This window comes from Choristoneura fumiferana, chromosome 16 (assembly GCF_025370935.1).
Source record: "Choristoneura fumiferana chromosome 16, NRCan_CFum_1, whole genome shotgun sequence".
NCBI classification, from domain to species: domain Eukaryota; kingdom Metazoa; phylum Arthropoda; class Insecta; order Lepidoptera; family Tortricidae; genus Choristoneura; species Choristoneura fumiferana.
The window spans coordinates 7,295,320-7,317,017 of record NC_133487.1 but is presented as its reverse complement, the minus strand read 5'-3'; the positions used below and the strand labels follow the sequence as shown (position 1 = coordinate 7,317,017).

General features: G+C 36.7%; 1 non-coding gene across 1 annotated transcript; it reads right to left on the bottom strand.

Moving 5' to 3' along the window:
* Nucleotides 1–504: 504 nt before the first annotated feature.
* TRNAF-GAA (transfer RNA phenylalanine (anticodon GAA)) lies at nucleotides 505–577 on the bottom strand. Its single transcript has one exon. It is a non-coding gene; the product is annotated as a tRNA-Phe (tRNA).
* Nucleotides 578–21,698: the final 21,121 nt, after the last annotated feature.

Sequence of the window (21,698 nt, the reverse complement as noted above, 5' to 3'; positions counted from 1 at the left end):
ATGCATTTGACGCTCTTGTTTAACCTATTTGCATAGTTAGTTTTATATTGTTTTTTTTTTCAGGAAAAAATGTACCTTTTCTCCATTACATGAATATCAGCAGAAGTGACATTGAAACCAGATTAAAATTAATTGGGTACAATATACTTACATTGTGATACACCAACCAAATAACACCAAAAAAGTAAATTTAATGCAATTTATCAAACATGTCAATCAGTAGTTTTACACTGCTCGTCTTTTTGTGAACTAAAAGGTCTAATCCAATAACCATAACCGTAGTCCTCCAAATAAAAGGTAGCAATACTGGGTGGCAGCATTTATGGCTCGACCTGTGTGTTCCCACTGGGTCTTTTTGTTACCTTTACGTTATTACACGCCTTTGAATTCCAAAAAAATACTTCGGCAAATTTTTCGATAGTTAAACTGCACTTTTATATCGAACACAACAATTTAATTATGTTCGGTGAAGCTATTTTAGTAATATAAAAAAACAAAAAGGACTGCCGAAACCAGGGATTGAACCAGGGACCTTTAGATCTTCAGTCTAACGCTCTCCCAACTGAGCTATTTCGGCCGTTAAATGAGACAGCGAAATTAGCAATCACTTACCTGACGCGTGTTGATAGTACCACATTACAAGTTGACTTGACACCAAGACAAGGTCACGAAAAAGATAAAAGCGCTAAACTATCCAATAATGGAAACCTACTAATTGATCACAATAAAAACACTAAAGTAGTGACAAGAAAATCGTTATTTATTTTTTTAGATTGTGTGAAATTTGTAACAAGTGAGAATTTTTCACAAGCAAAACGGCATTTTTTTTCTTAGGCCTCAAGAAAATCCTATGGAATTAACTCTTACTAAAGAGGCCAAAGTTACACCGCAAGTGCACCAAGAATTTTAATGAACAACATAAATCGGTAGTGATGTACCAAAACGCGCACTATTATTAAGTTTATCCGCCCTATCGATTACTCTTAGCCCATTTATCCAATCCTCACTTACATGAAAATAAATTACGAAATAAAGCATTCTTAATAGCACGGCTATTCGCTGAATTAATATCGGTTAGTGATAGGAGTAATCTGTTATTAAAGCGGTAAGAAATAAGGGAATTACGGGAATTAAAGGGGTACTCAGTTCCTTTAGGGACTTGAAGTCGAAGAACTAAAGTTGGCTTGTCTAGAAGAATCTTTAAGACTACGATGCACCCACGTTCCATAAGTCTGTGAGCTAAATGATGCGAGAAAGTAACCACCAGACCGAGGAACAGAGACAGAAGAGATCGTAGAAAAGCTGCGTTGAGTAAGCCTAAAGGAATAAAAAAGGTAACTTGGCTAATAAGATTATGTGTTACGAAAATCAATGTACGCGCATATTTTTATGAACTAAACTCAACTACAATATAATATACCGGGTGTAGCCTGTAATATGAGTAAATAATTAAAACATAGATCATACTCGCCAAAATGAACAACGTTTAGCCACTTTTAAAAATAATTAGTTTTTTTTAATTTTTATTAAACTTTAAAGTTCATTCGAAGAAGCAATGTAAAGCAAAATGCTTGATGTTTGTAGCGTGACAGGCGACGTCAGTTGTGTTCTAGGATGGCGTACATTGATAGCAGTATTTAATTTGTATGAAAAAAGGAAAATCTAAAGACGCCATTATTTTTAAAAGTCGCTGAACTAATGTTGTTTAGTTTGACGAGTACTATCTATGTTTAAATTATTTGCTCGTATTACAGGCCACACCCGGTATAATATAAGACAAATGTTCTTTATTGAACACTACCACAGAATAAGTAATAGTACACTACAGATCAATATATATCTAGTGAATTGACAAAATATTAAAATAAAACAAGAAAATGTATTAGGCGGTTTTATCGCTTAAAAGCAATTATTTGGACACTGAAATAGTGATTAACTAATTTTTCACCGACGGACCTGTGGTCAATAATCAGTGCCAAATAACATGTTTTTTTTTTCATTCAGTTCTAAAAGTTGGAAAAGCTAACTTTTTGTTGCTTCGCGTTGAAATAAAGACTTAAGCTAATTTAAATTAGTTCGGAAATTAACTAAACCCTAAAACCATTTACACAGACACCATGGACATGCCAGACTAGAGAAATTAAATTACTGGCTTTTCAGGTGACTGCATCCGAAATTGGATTGTGTCACTCCGATTTAGCCACGAGCTGGTTTTGCATTTTGATTTGGTCCATTAAATGCTACGTTCATCAATTAATAGAAACTGTACCATATAAAATAATTATGCCTTTATGCCTGGGTGGTTGATTTTTAAATATTTATTCTGAAAATGCTCCGCTCGCTCCGAGTCATTTCTGGTGCAAAGGCTGTCCTAAGCTATTCAACGTGGTTATGCCGAGAGCGTTATGGGCACCTTATTTGACTAAATTATTTTTCTAATAATTGTATACTTACTGTGTTTTTGAATTGTAATTTTTTTATGATGTATTTGTTTCAATAAATAACTTCTGAAAATTAAGGCATGTGGAGGTAGGACCTTGTGTAATGTCCATCCCGATCACAACCTCCATCACTACATCTTACTCAGCAATACTGCCGCCAAGCAGCAGTGCTCGCATTGCTGCGTTCCAGCGAGAAGGGTAAGATATCCGGACTATGGCTCATCAGCCTCTACAGTGGCAACGCACATATAATTCTCTGGTGCTATCCATCTCAGTTAATATCTCGTGATCATTCTTATGCTACTCTCAGTATTTACAATAAAAGTAGTTTATTTTGTGTGTGCAGTGCACTTTAGTTAGAAACAGCAGAAAGCTCGTCTACTGTTGATCAAAAACCTCCCCATTAAATTGTGACAATAAATGACAACTCGCCACTTGCGCCCAACCAGTGGGAGGCCTGCCAACGCTTCGCCTTCCGGTTCGTGGCCACTACTCAAGAACTTTTCTCTCCCAACGGTTATCATCATCACCATATCGGCTCAAAGATATCCACTGCAAAGGCCGCCCCCAAAGAGCTTCATAACGATCGGTCTTGCCTGCCCACATCCAAGCTAGACCTAGGGCCCTCAAATCGCTATCCATTGCAACTTCATCAGCTCAGAATTGTGAGCTTGATTAGCTACGCCACTGCCCACATCCAACTGACTCCTTCGACCTTGACAATATCGTTGTTCCATCTTGTAGGGATCATTCTACGCTACGTCTTCCGGTTCGCGTTCGCCACTCTATAAGGGCCATACGAACGTTTTTTTTCAGTTAGTGGGTCGCGTTCGCGTATTTTTTTCATAGAATATGCATAATTTTGCGTCGCCGTGTGGCACAAACTGGACTTTTGTATATATAAAACCGAATGCAGCAGAAATTAAGCGACCAAAAATACGCGACTGTACAGTCGAAAATACAGTCTACCCTGCCCACTGCCACTTAAGTCTGAATAAAAGTTTCTTAAACAAATAGTCAAATCAACATGAAAAATAGTAATGATTATAATTCGCTCTGGTACGGCAGCTTTCACGTAGCTAACCTATCGAGATGTCGCGACAACACCACATTGCTTATAAATTTTAATAGGCATATATCAATACACAAATATTTTGGTAGGTAGGTACGTTGTATTATAATCGCTTCGAGCGAGACTTAATTAGTAATGGTAACCAGATATGCGAGCGAACAGTAACAGATCGAAACCAACGGTACCTGCCCAGTATAATAAAGGGCCTACCTTTGACAGATAACAAACCGGTACGAAATAAAAGATTAGGTATTAAAATATAAGCCCACAGAACCCGTCGCGGCTTGCTCATAGGACTACTTGTAAATTATTTTTCTTATAATTATTATTCGAATTGTGTGAAATTAGCATACAATATGAAGTGGGAGCGGTGGCGCCGCGACGCCTACGCGGACGTTTTAGTAACTAATAAAGTGTTGTCAAACTTTTTCACTAACAATATGTTAACACGATGAGATGATTTTTGAATGTCGAGTTTTAGGTTCGTGGTGTAGCTGAACCGTGACGCGATACAACCCTCTCACATTAATGTTCATAATGACTTAACCTTGCCACGACATGCATTAGCGTTAATGAATTTTATGGAGTATAGTCGACCAAAAAATATGTTTACCACCTCAAAGTTCAATGACAGTTCACGGCTTAAAACGACAAAGGCCATATTTCACAAACTTTTATTTGGTTTCACCTGTTGTCCGAAATTAATTGTAGAAGTAAAATTTGTCCCACTTCCACTGATTAGATTGACGTGATATTGGCACAATCTTATACCTTTAAATAGTAGGTACTCGCTTTTATATAGAGACAAGGGCAAACTACCACACCATTTGCCCAAGAAAGTTTTTGAGAATAGTGTAGTGAACCTTTATGTCGACTTCGTCAAGAAGGTTCACTGCTGAATCTCACCCGATGACCACGATAAGTACTATATTAAAAGTGTAGAGACGTAGAAGAATTATTTAAGGCAGTGGATAATCTCTACTGAAGCAAGCCACTTTTAAAAGACTAGCTGTTGCCCGGTACTCTGTCCGCGTAGAATTCGTTTATCGATATCCCGCGACAACTAAACAATTTTCCGGGATAAAAACTATCTGTACACAGAATTTCATCGAAATCAATTCAGCGGTTTAGACGTGAAAAGGTAAGAAACAAACAAACTTAGGAACTTTCGCATTTATAATACGAGTGGGATATAAAATGCTCAGCAGTACAAGGGATACTCTTTGACGGACTAATTTATTTTTATTCTCGTATATTTTATTTCTAATTCTGATAAAAGTAATCAGAGTCATCTTTTTTATCGAAGGCTATAAACGTGCTGTTTCTAGCCGCGATAATTTCAAGGCAGACACTATGACGATAATCGATTACAAATTTATTTTGAGTCGATATCAGCTGTAATCGAATACGCATTTCCGTTTCTTTCCATTTATACTGCAGTACATGTTGATAAAATACATATAACAGTTTTACACGAGTAGTTATTTCCTCTCGATGTACCTGCGCTGTAGACCAATTTTAAACTAGCGTCCGTGATAAAAAACTAAAAAAAAGAAGAAATCATGTCTAGTGGTCTAGTACCTACTACTTCTCATTAATGGGTCTTGACCCTACTGTCGAACAATACAATACAATACAATGACTCTTTATTGTACACCAAAAATAGTAAGCGATACAGAAAACAGATACACAGAGAGAAAAATGCCGAATGCAAGGTAAGCAACCGAACTCATCAAATTTATGTACTTAAGTAAATTATTTAACAAAGCTCTAGGCCTAGACTTCTTTTCAGTTATGAGGGTTTTTGATTTTATACATTTATTATTTTATTTTTACTTTATTAGCAAAGTATTATTTATATACGCGGTGATGACTTACCTACCATAAGGTGACCCGCGTGCTCGTTTGCCAGCTATTTGATAAATACGGCTAATGGGCTAATTATTAGCTTTCATTTAATACTCATATTGTAACAATACAAAACATTATTATAAAAATATTAATTTTATATATTTTGTAAATTTTTCTTATAGATTTTTTATTCCTCGCTTCTCATCATCATCATCATCTCGGCCGTAGGACGTCCACTGTTGGACATAGGCCTCCCCCATAGACCTCCAGTCGCTTCGGTTGGCAGCGGCCTGCATCCACCATGAACCCGCGGTGGATTAGCTCGTTGAAGTGGCAATGGGCAGGCCATATAACACGGAGAACAGATGGCCGTTGGGGCCGACAAGTTCTCGAGTGGAGACTGCGGATTGGCAAGCGCAGCGTAGGATGTCCACCAACGAGATGGGCGGATGACTTGGTTCCTCGCTTCTAAGTGTAACTAATCTAAGTCAACTGTCAAAATTCCTGTAGAAAATATTAGTTTATTCTCCTGCCTGCGAACCTGCGAGGTTTGTTCATAATCATAAGCATAACGCTATACACTACGCTACACTATACGCTATAAAAACGTGTATAGAGCCATGTTATTTTGTTATGACGATTAAAGTTTCTATCTATCTATCTATCTATCTATCTATCTATAAACATGTCACTAAGTTCTATCATTTCTCTCGCTAAGCAGATGTGCTGCCATTATTGTATTGTATTGTACAGTCACCAGCACCAATATCTGACACAACAAGCGTGCATAAATATCTGATACGACTCTATTTCTAGGGCCGAAAGGACGTGTCAGATATTTTTGCACGCTCCGCTGTGGCAGATATTAATGCTGGTGACTGTACTAGCATGGAGGGTAATACACCCGAAGAAATTTCTGTCATATACATGTCATATATCTTAATGCCGTTTTATGGCTAATTTTAGAAACATTGTCAAGCTAACGAGGCAGCGCTGAGACATAAAATTATGCCTACCTTTTTACTTTACTAGGTAGGTGGCCGGCCTATCGATGTCTCAAAACTTGCTTGAGAATTAAAACAAAAAGGACTTAGAACCACCACAACTATCTGTTTAGCGTACAAGATAAAGAATCCTGTAAGTAGGCTGACGTATTTAATGCTGCGTAATTGTGGCCGGCTCTTCGGCGCTTGCGCAGCGGCAATAATTGAACGATTACACGATACTTACACGGCTTTAATCAATAACCGTGTTTTAAATATTCAAGTTAAATGGCCGGTCTCATCTTAGCTTCTACTTGAAGTTAACATAAACACGAAGAAATGAAGAATAGTTTGCTGAGTGAGTGCAAGAGTGGCACAAGTCAAAACATAAAAAATGGACTGTAATTATTGTATTGTAACAGTTCATTAGTTATTTTAATATTTTTACTTGTGGCACTTTTGCACTCACCTTACCTGAGTTACTTGTCAGGTTTTAGTAATAACCTTAACTTAACCTTATTAATCATAACCTTATTCAATTCCATTTTCTGACGTAATAAACTTTTTATATTTTCTTATTTTTGGTCATAGGATAATAATATAATGTCGTAATAATATTAAAGAAAATAACAAGTCACTCAACTTATTTTATCTATTAAATTCTGAAGTAATTATTAAAAACTACATAAAACACAAATACTGAATTTATTAACACCTTTTTACCTTTACTTGTACTTAACTACTTTAATATATAAATCATTTTAATCACGAATCCATTTCCGCTCGCTTTAGATTAGTTTCTCTTAAAATTTTGCACATGTATAATATTTAAAACTCCGGTGACAATTACAACAATCAAGTACAGTCACCAGCATTAATATCATAATCTGACACAACAAAGCGTGCATATATATGTATTTAATACGATTCTATTGGGCCGGTAGGACGTGTCAGACAATTTCACACGACCCACTTGCTCGTTTGCCATCCAGTCAAATAAAAAATAAAAAAGATATGAATATATGAATGCAGTATGTAACGGTCAAGGATTTTAATTCATTCACAAGCCACCATGGAACTATTTCACAGTAAACGTCATAGTGACATCGCATTAATTAACAAGGAAAATTGTAATGACTTTCCCATTAAAAAGGTTCCACGTTGGCTCATTAATTAAAGTCCTTGACCGTACCAACAACTAAGAATGTATTAAAATTACAAGAATAATTTGCGAGTACATATTCGCCTTAAGCACGCATGACATAAATTATTTTTAAGTATTGATCATTAAATACCCTCATTACACGTCGGAACGCCTCCAAAACTGTCGGTGCATATTTTAGACGCCGTTCCGAGTACAACGGTACAAAGAATTATGGGAGCAACTCTTATTTTGTATCACAATTAAGTGAGGAATTTGGTTATTAAAGGTCACTGATTTTAAAATACAATTAACACCTTAAAAAGCTTCGGAAACGACCAAGCCGGGAGATTTTTGCTTCAGTCAAACATTTTTATCGTTTACAATCATTAGCATCCATCAAAGAATGCCCAAAGAAGCTTGGATTGATTGTGGCTCCAAAAATGCTAGTATTATTTCAACGTTCAATATGTCAAAAACGGATGAACCAATTTTAATGAAACATAGCTAAGAACCATTGCAAGGAAATTGGCTTTCACGTAAAAACACATCGGTTCATCCGTTTGAGAGCTACGATGCTGCAAACTGATAGACAAATATACAGACATTGGCGTCAAACTTATATAACCTAACAACAACAAAAAGTTGGAAAACCCCTGACTTTGTCAATTAAAAGTTCAATATCTCAAAAACGGCTAAACCGATTTTGATGAAACATGTCTAAGAACCATCGCTAGAAAACCTGACTTCACATAAAAAAAACGCATTCAAATCGGTCCACCCGTTAAAGAGCTACCGGTGCCACAGTCACACACAAAGCGGTCAAACTTTTAACACCCCTCTTTTTGCGTCGGGGGTTAAAAACGGAAATAAGCTAAGTGCATTACAAAATGCAGAGGTAGATCAATGTTATCCTATCTTCTAAGTATAAAAATAAATACTCCTTCCCGATATATAATTATTTTTGAATTATGCGGCATCCGTCACTAATTGAGAATATCCACGCAGAGTACGTGAAATTAGGTAAGCTACATTAAGCGTCCATGGTGCAGCGTAAACCACGACCTAGTCCCACTTCTTTATCCTCCTTGGATGCTATCTATGCTAATAGCGATTGTGCATGGAAAGAATGTTCAGAAAACGGTTTGTCATTAACATTAGCGCCTCATATCGTATGCAAATTGTCGTCAACTGGACCCTCGATTACGGTGGTTTCTCTTAATTTTTCATTTCTCATTTTACTAGCTTCTTCTTTATCTTCATGGTTTATGATCTTTTAGTAGAGGATCCATTTAAGAACGACCTTCACTCGTCAATTTAATGGATAAAAAACATTTTACAGTAAATTTAGTATGATTTTTAGGGTTCCGTAGCCAAAATGGCAAAAACGGAACCCTTATAGTTTCGTCATGCCGGTCTGTCTGTCTGTCCGTCGACGGCTTTGCTCAGGGACTATCAATGCTAGAAAGCTGTAATTTAGCATGAATATATATGTGAACTATGCCGACAAAAGGGTAAAATAAATTGTTTTTAGAGTACCGCTCATAGACGTAAAGTGGGGTGATTTTTTTCTCATCCAACCTTGTCGTTGGATTGGTCTTTTAAAACCATTAGGGGGTTGCTAGAACGATTTTTCGATTCAGTGATTTGTTTGCAAAATATTCAACTTTAAAGTGCAAATTTTCATTAAAAGCGAGCCCCCCTAAAATCTAAACCGGTGGGTGGACATTTTTTTTTTAAATTTAGCATGGTAGTGTATATTACTACAAACTTACAAAGAAAACTATAACGGTTAAGTTTCCTTGAGAATTATTAGTAGTTTAGGAGTAAATAGCAGCCTAAGGTATAAAATATACCTAAACTTGAAATATTCCGTACAAAATACGAAATCCTTTGAAAAATATTACTTAATTTTTTCGTAATGGCTACGGAACCCTATTTCGGGCGTGTCCGACACGCTCTTGGCCGGTTTTTCTTTATTGCAAGTGGGTTGCCTAAGAAATTCCTGGCCAAAGTAAAAAAAACTACAACCATCATGGAAAATCAAACCAGAATTTTTGCTGCTAACCCTAAACCATCATGTTTGCAATGAATTAGCGCTTATGTGATATACGATTCTTTTATTATACAAATGGGTGAAAACGAACTAGTTTTGATTTATACCTGCCAGCCAACTCGTAGTTATATGCCATGGAAAAAATAGACAATCCAACGTTTATACATTTTATAGGCTTCATACTTTATCTATTCGTAATATTCATGTCAGAATTTAAAAAAAAAGTAATATTTCATTTTTTATTTCATTATAGTTGGCCAGGAATTTTTCAGCTAACCCACTTGCGTTATATTCTTTAATTGTAAATTTGATATAAAATACTTTTCATCCATTAAACAGATGGGTGCAAATCCTCTCTAATTCGGATCTTAGACTATTGGTATAATAAACGTATATTGAAGGTGATGATTTTGGGTGGTCTATCTTTAAGGTAATGATGTTATTATTTATATGGGGTTATTAATGGCGTGTTGCTTTCAACTGTCTCATCAAGATAAGTTTGTTTTCAACGAGCTCTCATTAGTATTTATCGGATGAACGATTGACTTTTAACGTTTATCTCCGCTTAGATATTTGATTTGGTTCGTATTAGGAACTACTGGATTAAAGAAACGTTGATTATAATAATTCTATTGATATAATTTTTAATTATTACTTTATTAATAAAACATAGCACATTACAAAACAAAATAAAGGTAATAAAGGTAACTAAAACTACGTACAAACTTATAAATAAAAAAGTTGCCCAAAATCACTGCCAGGTGGTAAGGTGCCCAGAAGGCTGGCAGCATTACCACGCTGTATGGCAATTCTTAATCTTTGTGCTAAGAAAAAGCCAGCCCTCTGGTCACCCGAAGCCGTAATTAATTTGGACGACAATGATTTATAAATATTAAAAGTACTCTATATATTTGTTGCTGAATTCAATTATCCTGATATTTCGATGTATCTTCCGTGATCATTGCATGCAATTGCATTGAAATATCGGGAGCCCATTAAAGTTAAGCTTACATCCCGGAAAAAAATCTATTTTAAGTTTGTGCTTCAGAAATGTACATTATACAGGGTAAAACAAATTAAAAAGAACTTAAGTCAGTTAAGGAAACTAACCTACTTAGGCACTTGTACCTTTAATTTACCTATTAATAGTTAATTACGCTGCAAAATTCTCCGCAAATGATTTTGAAGCTCTACGAGTTTTGCCGGTTCTTCTCAATATTCAATGTACAGTCGAACGCAAAACTAGCTAAACTCTTGATTAATTTGTCATTGTCACTAATTAGAAACATTTCAAATTTAAACTATTCCAAAACTTTCATTTACTGCAAGAAAGTACTAAAAGGTGTACTTAGTAACTACAGTGGTAGACAAACTTTCTTGATAGGGGGCCAAATCCTCACGATGATGTCACGATGTGATTCCTTTACCGTAAAGCTCGTGGTAAATTTCAAAATGTAATTTCGCACATGAGTTTCGAAAAACTCAGAGGTCCGGGTTCGGCCACGGTTTCTCAGATTCTTCATGGCTTCGGATTTCGCACATAGTACCTTAAAACATAGAACAGAAGTCGGGGCTAGAACGGACCATCCTCTGTTTAAGTAGTCTAGGTCAAATTAAAGTAAGTATAAAAATTTAAATAGTACCTAATTAATTTACTACAAATTAGAATAGGTAGGTACTTAATAACGTGGGTCACTCTGGGTCACGTCACAAAGGCAAACCAAAATGAAGAACGTGGGAACCAGGACTATTTGCCCGGGCATTTTGTTGGCCTCCGCGGCCAAACACTAGACGCCTTTGTCCGAAAATGTAATGGGAACAGATAAATAAAAAGGCGACTTCAATGGGGCAATAGATGTCTCGAGAAGAGCCACTCAGACGAAGGGTGCAGAAATATAAGAATTAACCCTTTCACGGGCATATGAATGATAGATAGAGTAAGAATAATGAACCTTATTCGCGGTTAACTGAGAAAACACTGACTGGCAACTATTTTTCTATTTATGATAGGAGAAATCGAGCAGGCGGGTCACCTAATGGAAAGCAATCACCGCCGCCCATACTAATAAAGCCCTAACTAAGAACGAAATTCACTGACAATACTGTTGAAGTGGCCAATTTGTTAAAAGCTAGTGGTATCTTAAGTTCCTTTATATTTAGGCACAGAAATACCATAGACACTATTTAAATGGTACATATAAAATTTTAAAAATGAAAACCGCTCCTTTCATCTCCTGTTCCGGAGACGGCCTCAAAAAATATCCGCAAGGAACCTAATGGACATGTAATACCCGACGACTTCAAACATACAAGTGGCGTTAAAAGGACGCAAGACAACACAATACTTTTTAATGCTTGGTCCAAGCGACTACAGCCAAGATATTGATTATTATCATTTTGTACATTAAGCCTGGTCTCTGCTCATTCCCTACACCGTATCATACCATGACCGTAAAAGCAACGTGTCAGGCAAAAATATATTCTTTGTAATGAAAAAAAGAGACTGGAAGCCGTGGTGGCCGAGTGGAATGACCTATGGCCTCTAAAGCAGAGGATCGTGGGTTCAAACCCCGGCTCGCACCTCTGAGTTTTTCAGAATTCATGTGCGGAATTACATTTGAAATTTACCACGAGCTTTGCGGTGAAGGAAAACATCGTGAGGAAACCTTCACAAACCTGCGAAGCAATTCAATGGTGTGTGTGAAGTTCCCAATCCGCACTGGGCCCGCGTGGGAACTACTGCCCAAGCCCTCTCATTCTGAGGGGAGGCCTGTGCCCTGAAGTGGGACGTATATAGGCTGGGATGATGAGTGAAAAATATGAGACTATGCCCACTAGCACGTTTCCCAACCAACCGTCACCGTCGCGTATCATGTACGCGCTTGACATTCCGTTACTGACACGGTCCTATTACGGTCATGGCATTTTGATAGAATGTAGTGGGTAGAGACCTTAATAGTGATAACCCTAAAATCCAAGCACAGTTATTGCAATATTTAACTTATCGTCATCGCATCGTCATGAGTTTTCAGCGTACCTAATTATCATTAGGTAAATGGTAGGATTTCAACAGAATATCAGTGATAATAACAATATAAATATTATACAAAGATGATACAATACTTTTCTGATGTTCTCAGAGGTGAACATAAACGAAACTCGCGATCTCTCTTGCCTTAAGTCAAGCGGCTAGAGACTGGAGTAAAATATTTACCGAGTGGAGTATTTTTTGTCAAGCCTGAGTAGAAGGGTTGAATGGCTAGGGTGTTTGGAGAGACGAAACAACATTTCATGATGGAATTCCTTAAATTGTGCCGCAACAATATATTAAAAAGGATCTCCATTGTTGCGATGACAAGTAAGGGTTATTTGGACTGCTTTGATGGATTCAATATTTGACAGGTTTAGAGGTAGCGTACAAGTTTTTTTTCAATTTAATTATAAGCCCGTAAAACCACTTAATACGCACGGTTGAATCCTCGTTTTGTTTATTTCGTAATTACAAACAAAGTTATTCAAATTTGTTTTGTTGTTTTCATTTTTCATGCGCATGTACAATCCCAAATTCAACCAATTTGAGTACAATTTCCCAACCAACAAATCAAAGTACAACTTTATTGTAAAAAAGAAAAACAAAAAGGTTACAACAAAAAACAACAAAAAAAGTACTAAGTAGGTACAAAGGCGAAATTTACAAGAGAACTCTGAAAAAGAAAACTGTCATGTAAACATATTTTTATACGATCCATGTTATTATTTATACGAGCAATCCCGTGGGGTGCTAGTACCTAGTACGCAGGTAATAATTTGTTTTTTAAATTACCTACTTGGTATGATGTATTTTATGGTAACACTTTTCTCCTTCTATGTTCGTGACGGTTCAGCATTTTGCATTCTTTCAGCGAAAACAGAGAGGTGGATATATTTCGAAATGCAAATACTTACCTTGAATAATCTCAAAGCAATAGTTACACAGATATCAATTTTTGTATTAAGGCACTAGAAGAGTCAGCGGATCGTGCAATGTTTGCGGAACTCTTCACTACCATTGTTGCTGCGAGGTTATTAAAAGAGAATCAGAGTTATAAAAGTTCAATATTGGTTTCTTACTTACGATACATTTTGTATGACGTTTTACGTTTGTAAGTACAGTGATTTTTGGAGCGATCAAAGTGGTCAAAAATATCGGCCCATTAAGGTTTTAGAGTTCATGTTTCGATATTTTTGACTACCTTGGTCGCTCCAAAAAATCTGATGGTGACTGTACCTACCTGCAGGCGAAGAATTAGAAAGATTTATAAATGCATGAATAGTTGCGTTTCAGTTGAGTTAGACATAATTTTTTTATGGAACATTAGATCGCAATATGTTTGATGAACTTCTGATATTTCAAGACATATTTATTATAATAGAAACTAGCATCGGTACTCCGATTTTGTGTTCAGACAGTGCTTCATTCAGGCTCCGTAAAGGACATGAGTGTCCTATAGCCAGGACTCTATCATTGAAGTAGCATATCAAGAGGTCATTCATCACAATATATACGCGCACCTGTCTCCGTCCAGGCCATCCAGCTCAGTCTCTTATGGAATAACCTGAACTGCATCTTCGAACACTCCGCTCGCGCTATGTTTGACCGCACTGACAACTCAACACACGTCAGCCACTTTACGTACGTCCGACAGATCGCCAAATTCTTCTAGGTAGGTAGGCTGTCTGTTAGTGATGATAGGTTAACATCAAAGCCGTTGAAGAGCCATCAACCCGTCATGCAGTAGCCACCCGTCTAGATAAACTAATCGAGATAATTAAGTCCACAATCACAGATATTTTATTTAGTAACTATGAATAAGAAGTAAACATTTTGATGGAAAATATCTTTTGTAAGCTGCTAGGCAGTCAAAACAATAACTTGACTGAGACAAATCTAAATCCACGTGGACGAAGTCGCGGGCACAGCTAGTAGAAATAATAAATTAAACCTTTAAATACGTAGGTATCTGCAATGGTGGTCTCTCAGATTAAGAGGGCTTAGGCCATAGTTCCAAACGTTGCAAGTAAATAAAAAGCTTGTAAAAAATCTACTGGACTCTAAGTTAATGGATCATTCAAGTTACTTCCAAATGATTTAAGTAAAAACCCATGAACGCACTCTTTGCTCGATTCATAAACCCGACACGTTGGTTCAAACCAGAACCAGCTCCGGGCAAATGTTTGATCAAACATTTAACGCCGTCCTTAACTCGTTGAGCATCATTCTCGATTAACGCTACATTTGTATAGCAAACACGATATTTTTTTAAGAACGATCATCTCATGTAAATTGAAACCACCATTTTTAAAATGGTAGTTAGTTACTCTCGTAATTAGTAGCAGGCAAATTCGACGGGAAATGTCCACGTAGTAGCTCACCTACCCGATGGTCAGACCTAGTTAAGTTTTCTCTGGCCTGCTTGCCACAAAAGCACTAAGGGCTGCCAAAGACAGAAAACATGGAGAAACATAGAGCACCGAGCTATCATCCCTTCAGACTAGACAGGACTTCAGCAATGAAGATACCGATGAAGAAGAGAAAAATGTAATTGATCTTAGTAATGATTTGGGTAGGTACCGCTGCAAACGTCCCAACTAGGATTTCACGCAACTTGTGGCACGACGAGCGATTTACCAGTAGTGTACATTGCGTGTTCAACAGCTAAGTAGGTAAACACTGTGCGGGAAGCTTCGGCCGTGCAATAGACAGGACATAATAATAAGTATATTATTAATCAAGGGGTCTCGAAATTCATCTATAATATAATGTAATAAATTAATTTTGATTTTAATGTATCTAGATAATAATGCAAATTTACTATGTATACGATTGAATCTCGAATGCACTCCAGGACCTCAAGATACAGGCTCAGCCTAGTTTGGGGTCCACCAGACATCTCTTTTTATGTATACGTGTGTCATTTTTAAGGGAAAATAAATTATTTTTATTATCTAGAATATTCCGTTTAAACCCATAGTATAGGGCATTGCTTAGTTGAGGGACTTTAAAGGATTTTAGTTTATAAAAATAATAAAAATTTCACATAACAGTTTCGCATCAAAAATATCTGCACTCAGTTTTTAGTTTATTTTAAACCGTCTTCAAAAAAGAAGGAGGTTATCAATTCGGTTGTATTTTTTTTATGTTTGTTACCTCAGAACTCCGTATGAACCGATTTGTTTTTTTTTTTGCGTTCGTCTAGGAATGTCTTCAATTAGGTCCCATAAGCACCAAATCAGGATCTGATGATTAGATCTTAAGGAAATCGAGGGAACCCTTCAAATGTTGTTGGGACTCCTATAGTAAATTGGATATATTTAGTAGTAACTCGTGCATTTGCTCTTGAAATTCATCATTTGGTGAAGTGGATCTGATGATGAAGATCATATTTGACCATCGGAGTTACTACTCAACAACAAGTATTTAACGGATTGAATTTTAATTACTTTGACACAATGCTAAGCAATTTATGCTCCTCGTAATGCATATAGTAAAACGGGTGGTGAAGCACCAGGACTCCTCAATAATGAACGTCTCTGCATCGGAAAAAGCAATCTTTCGTAAAAGATGACGAGCAGTTGATAGTAAACTATTCTTATCTTAGATTATTTACACTAAAAAACATGAAAATAATTTTCTACCAGTCTGAAGTCGGTCGGTGCCTCTGCACGAGCCAGCAGGGTGATTGAAGCCCAATTTATGGTGCGTAGGTGAGGTAGATGACTATAGGTCAACTCCTGCTGGCTGGTGCTGAGGCACCGACCGACTTCAGACAGGTAGAAAATTATTTTCATGGTTTTATGTATATAGTCGGTTAAATTTTTTGTTATAAAATTGTTATTCTGAATTCAATACGGTCTTACCAAAATTGCTGTGGAAGTTCCCAATTCCTGGTAACCGACCAAAAATAACAGTCACTATTCTACCTAAAAGGGATAATTCTATACGTAAACAGAACATTTTGTATCAAATAAAGATGACCTAATCTAAGGCATTCCGTAGGCATAAAATCTTTGAAGCATAATAAGGAAAATCTGCAGAAAATTTATAAGAACAAATAAACATGAATAAGGTAGATAAATATAGAGGTCAACACAGTCAAACGTCAAACCTTGGAGTGAACAAATGCCCGATAGAGCTGGCAAAGTTACTACACGATGACAATACGCTACCAATAGAGAAAAGTAGGGTCAGCATCAAAAGGAAATACACACTTTTGTACTTTGTCGGTCTGCAGCAGCCACGTTTTTAAGGCCATACAAGATTGACATAATGTGTATTGGACAGAGAAAAAAGTGATCCGCTAATTTTGACGCTGACTGTACCTATGAGCTTTTTTCATATGTTTGAAATAGGTAAATGCTTTATATTATTATGACATTTTCAAATTCTTTTAGCGTCCAGCATGTCTTGACAATTTTACTATATAGAATTTACTTCTCTAATATCAACATTATGAAGGAAAACCTTATATTTTAGGGTACCGTAACGCAGTTGACAAAAACCCTTATAGGATCACTTTGTTGTCCGTCCATCCGTCTGCCAAGACCTTTTTATTCAGGAATACGTGAAAGTATCTATCTGAAATTAATGTCAAATGCTACTAAACGATAAAGTACCATAGAAATTTATAATATTAATTTGACCTCAAAAATACAACCTGTTTGTCTTAATTTAGTTCTTAATTTTAAAACCTGTAAGGCACAAAAATAGTACAAATGGTCATTTTAAGGATCAAATATTTTGGTTACCTTATACGTAAGTAAGTATTGCGTATGTATGAATGTATGTGCTGTAAAGCGGTCGTATATTTAAGAAGCACGTGTTACTCGTAAGACACACATAACAAGTAAGACACATGGTCTTCCACGTGAAGACGAGTAGATAAATAACACTCGTAATTATTGTACAGGTTTCTAATTACTAGCTTCACTAATTAAGGTTTGCTCGTTTGCCATCTAGGCGAATAAAAAAAAAGTATAATCTTACTCAGTACAAAATATGCCAGTAAATAAATTCGCTAGACTGCGCCTGCGCTAGTCGAGTGACTTCGTGCATAAGCATAATTCGAAACATTATTGTGTTTCGAACTTTGAAAATGGAAAGACGAATTTAGTGAACTGCCAGCATCAAACGTGTTCAGGGTTAATTGACAGGCGATATAGGCGCTAGGTGGCGTTAGTATCGAGGGTAATATTCTTACTTGCGATTGGCTCGTTTACTTATTTAACCAATCACAACGTCACACAAATGTCAAAGTTGTCAAACTACCTAGCCTGAGGCCCTCATAAATTGGCTTTGGTTTATTTGTTTATTTAAGACTACATTTAAGGGATACTTTTTATGCTTTTTAGGAACTTTTATGAAACTTTCCAATTTTTTTTTTTTTTTTACTGTCAATACTGTCATGTCCCCATGTTGTCTGTTTCGAGTCTTAAGGTGATTTTCCACCAGCTAGGCGAGACGAGATGAGGCGAGACAAGAACTGCATGCACGTCGATTTAGAGTACTCCTGACCCGACCTTCCTTCAGAACGTCCTCGATTTGATCGTGGACCGTTCGTCTAGGCCTTCCTCTTCCAACGTTCCCACTCACGCTTGTCTTATAGATCTGCCTAATCAATATATTAAAGCTTCAATGACAATGAATGTTATACCTTGCCAACTCAGCAAAAAGCATGTGTACTTACTTTAAAATTATTGTACTTACCGCATACGGAACTCTGTCAGAAACGCTCTTGGATGTTTTTTTAGTAAGCAGACGAGCCCGCAACACAGCTTATGAAAGGTGGAAACTGAGACCCATGGATATTAGGCAACCAAACAGACTTAGGGATCTTTAAAACACGAGCCTACCAATTCCTAAAAGGGTCGGCAACGCACCTGTGATTCCCCTCGTGTTGCGGGTGTCCATGGGCGCCGGTGATTGCTCTCCATCAGGTGACCCGTCAGCTCGTTTGCCCCCTCTTATATAAAAAAATTGGGCATAGTCTACCGCAAAGACTAAGGAGAATGCCGCTACTCTAATAATTTTACCTACTATATATCTTACACCCAAACCGGAACAACAGTGCAAACATGCTATTTGGCGGGATGCCCCTTATTTCGCATAACATTAATTGTCCTAATATGAATTCGCTTAACAGATTTGGCATAACATAATTGTGCATAACACCGAACTTGCATAATCATAAGGAAGCATAACAATTATTTAGCATAATAATGAATGCGCATAATTTTATCAACAGCGAGTGAATTAGCTTGTTCAGCAGGGCTACTTACTACGAAACTCGAAACTCGACGTTCGTGTCGTGCGGTCCCTCGGACACTTATACTGTTTAATACGAGAGCGAGAGGGACCACGAACTTCGAGTTTCGCAGTGGCCCTGCTGGGCAAAACCGACTCGGTTAGGTTCGATGTTAGGTATTTTTTTGTAATATCCAATTGTAATAGATATTTCACATAGTAGTTTACTTCTCAGATGTAATTAAATTGAGTAATAATTATTTTTTAATTTTCGATTTTACTAAAATAATCATTTTATGTTTATACTCTTTTATACTTATGCAAAGTAATGTTATGCTAATTATGCCAATCCACATGAGGCACATTTACATTATGCGTATTCAGTTATGCGTATTAATAATTATGCGAAATAACGATACGCCCATTTCAATTAGGACAATTAATTTATGCGAATTAATATAGACCCTATTAAATTTGGCGGCAAGTGAATGGATAAGATGGTGGTAGCCACCTGGATAGACCCTGCATGAGGTCCTATTCGTAGTCCTAAAATTTCAGAGCTTACTGGACAAGATTCTTAGGCAACTAAAACATAAAGGTAGAGTTGTGCCTGCTCGTTTACTAAACGGATCGCTCTATACTAGTTCGTCGCGCAAATGTACCAGTTCGGTATAGTTTTTTTTCACACCTTTCGGATTTAGAATAATAGAATCTACATGGTTTGATGTCGTTCCAATAACCATTCCGTTTCTTTTTCAAAGATTTCAATAAGGGGCTCGGCGGGTAGGTCAGTCGGGGGCTATTGGGAATAGGTAGTTCGGAGCGATTCGCGATTCGATTGCTCTCTCGAGATATTATCACAGTACTAAGATTGAGCAGAAAAGAGATGGGAATAGTTCATTTTAGTACAGTGTCAGGAACGAATTGTTTTTAGTATTTAGTATATTATGTGAGTATTGTAAGTACTGCAGAAGCCTACTTAAAAGAGGCCATTGGTTAGGTAAATATTTTCATTATCATTTAATTTTTCACAACTACATTAATGCGATTATGTAAATTTATACGTTTTCCTGTTTTACAAAACACAATATGAAAGTATATCTTTGATATTCGATTCTATAATCTGTGAGTTATGACGTAAAAGTTATTTTAACAGTTGTTTGGTTAGTAATGGGCGTTTTCTATGCAAATCGCATTGACAGTGACCTTGCGTAATGTTCGAGTGTTCATGCGTGAAACATCTGTCAAAATAACAAATAAATGTGAATTAATTATTACACGACGTCTGTTACTAGCGCAAGTGAAACAATGGGATCTCCATCCTTATTATATTACTATGTTACTTGGGTATTTTTGACGCTTAATCGCCACAACATTGAAAAAGGCTGTTTAACCGACACTTCCTGCGTTACCAAGAGTGCCTGGCGTTACCAAAAAATCGTACTTCCAACAACATATTTCACGGTTTAATAGGTTGAACTTACGTAGGATGGCATGTATTCATGTACACCATATGTTTACTTACAAAAATCTGGAATTATTTGAAAAATGTCGCGGACAGATTAGTGTGGGTAAAATAGTTGATTGGCCCAGATACGTGTGAAATTCGACAGCAATTCTACACTAGAAATGATGACGGACGAAAGAGTTAATAAAATACGTACAAGTATTTCATGTAAAGAAGTTTGCCATATTTTTACTCATGTGTTCCAAGAAACATTAGGATTACAATTGCTGATTCCTTAAAATATTATGCAAAATTTATAAGTAATTTTACGCTCTACAATTTTAAAGAAGGTGCAAGTGTCACGAAAACCATAGAAAGTAAAGCTATTTGCAAAAAACTCTTCAGTGTAGACTGTTCAGTCAGAGTTATTTTATCTGATCTCAAAATGCGAGATACGTGTAGTTACCATTATGTTCAATTAACGTGAAAACATTTTGGAAAATCCATAATTAACAAAAGTTTGACTTCCAAATTCTAACCAAACCCACCAAGCACAGCTGTACCTACGGGGTACCGACGCACTATGAACTACTTAGCACTTACATCAGTACGTATGTTAGAATACACAAACATAATCGAGTCGTAGGTACGTCGGTATACTTGCCTCCGACTTGTGCTCTTCTTGCATAGAGAAGTTAACGGTCCAGAGAGGCAGAGACTGATGTTGATTTTGGATTACGCTTTGGCTTCGGCTAAATATAGTGATGCACTATTGTGTACATGATGCATGAAAAATATCGTAGCTGAAGAGACTACTCGAAAATAACTGAACCATACCCAACACTACAAAATAATAGTGTTGTCTTTGCATAACAATGAATATCTAATATGAATATTGTAGTGTGTAATAAAGAGTCTGTATTGTTGTACTGTCTTGTATATTTTACCATCCATTTCGATGTGCTAAGTATTTACTGTACCGGTACTAAAGTGCTTAATTTAAGCGCCTGGATAGCCCCTCTCAATATTGTCACTATGCATGTAAATATAAGGAAGAAATGGTTTGCTTTTTACTTACAAACATACCAGAGGTCTAGGACAGAAGCATTTTTTTATGGAATTGGAGGTAAACGAGCAAACGGATCGCCTGATGGTAAGCGATTACCAGTTGAATATGAGAATTCTATAAATTTTACCAGGTTTTTTTTAATACACATTCCACGTAAGAGAGTAAATTAAATCTTAGTTCGCATCATCTAGCGTTGAAGCTTATAAGCTATGGACACTATTACCCTGTAAAGCCCAGAGGCCCTTTAGTCTAACGCGCTGACGTTCGATTCACCATCTCTTTCTACCCTTGTTTTATGCAGTGTGACAGAAAGAAGTGGTGAAACCGATTATGATTCAGAGTGTGTTAGACAAAGGCT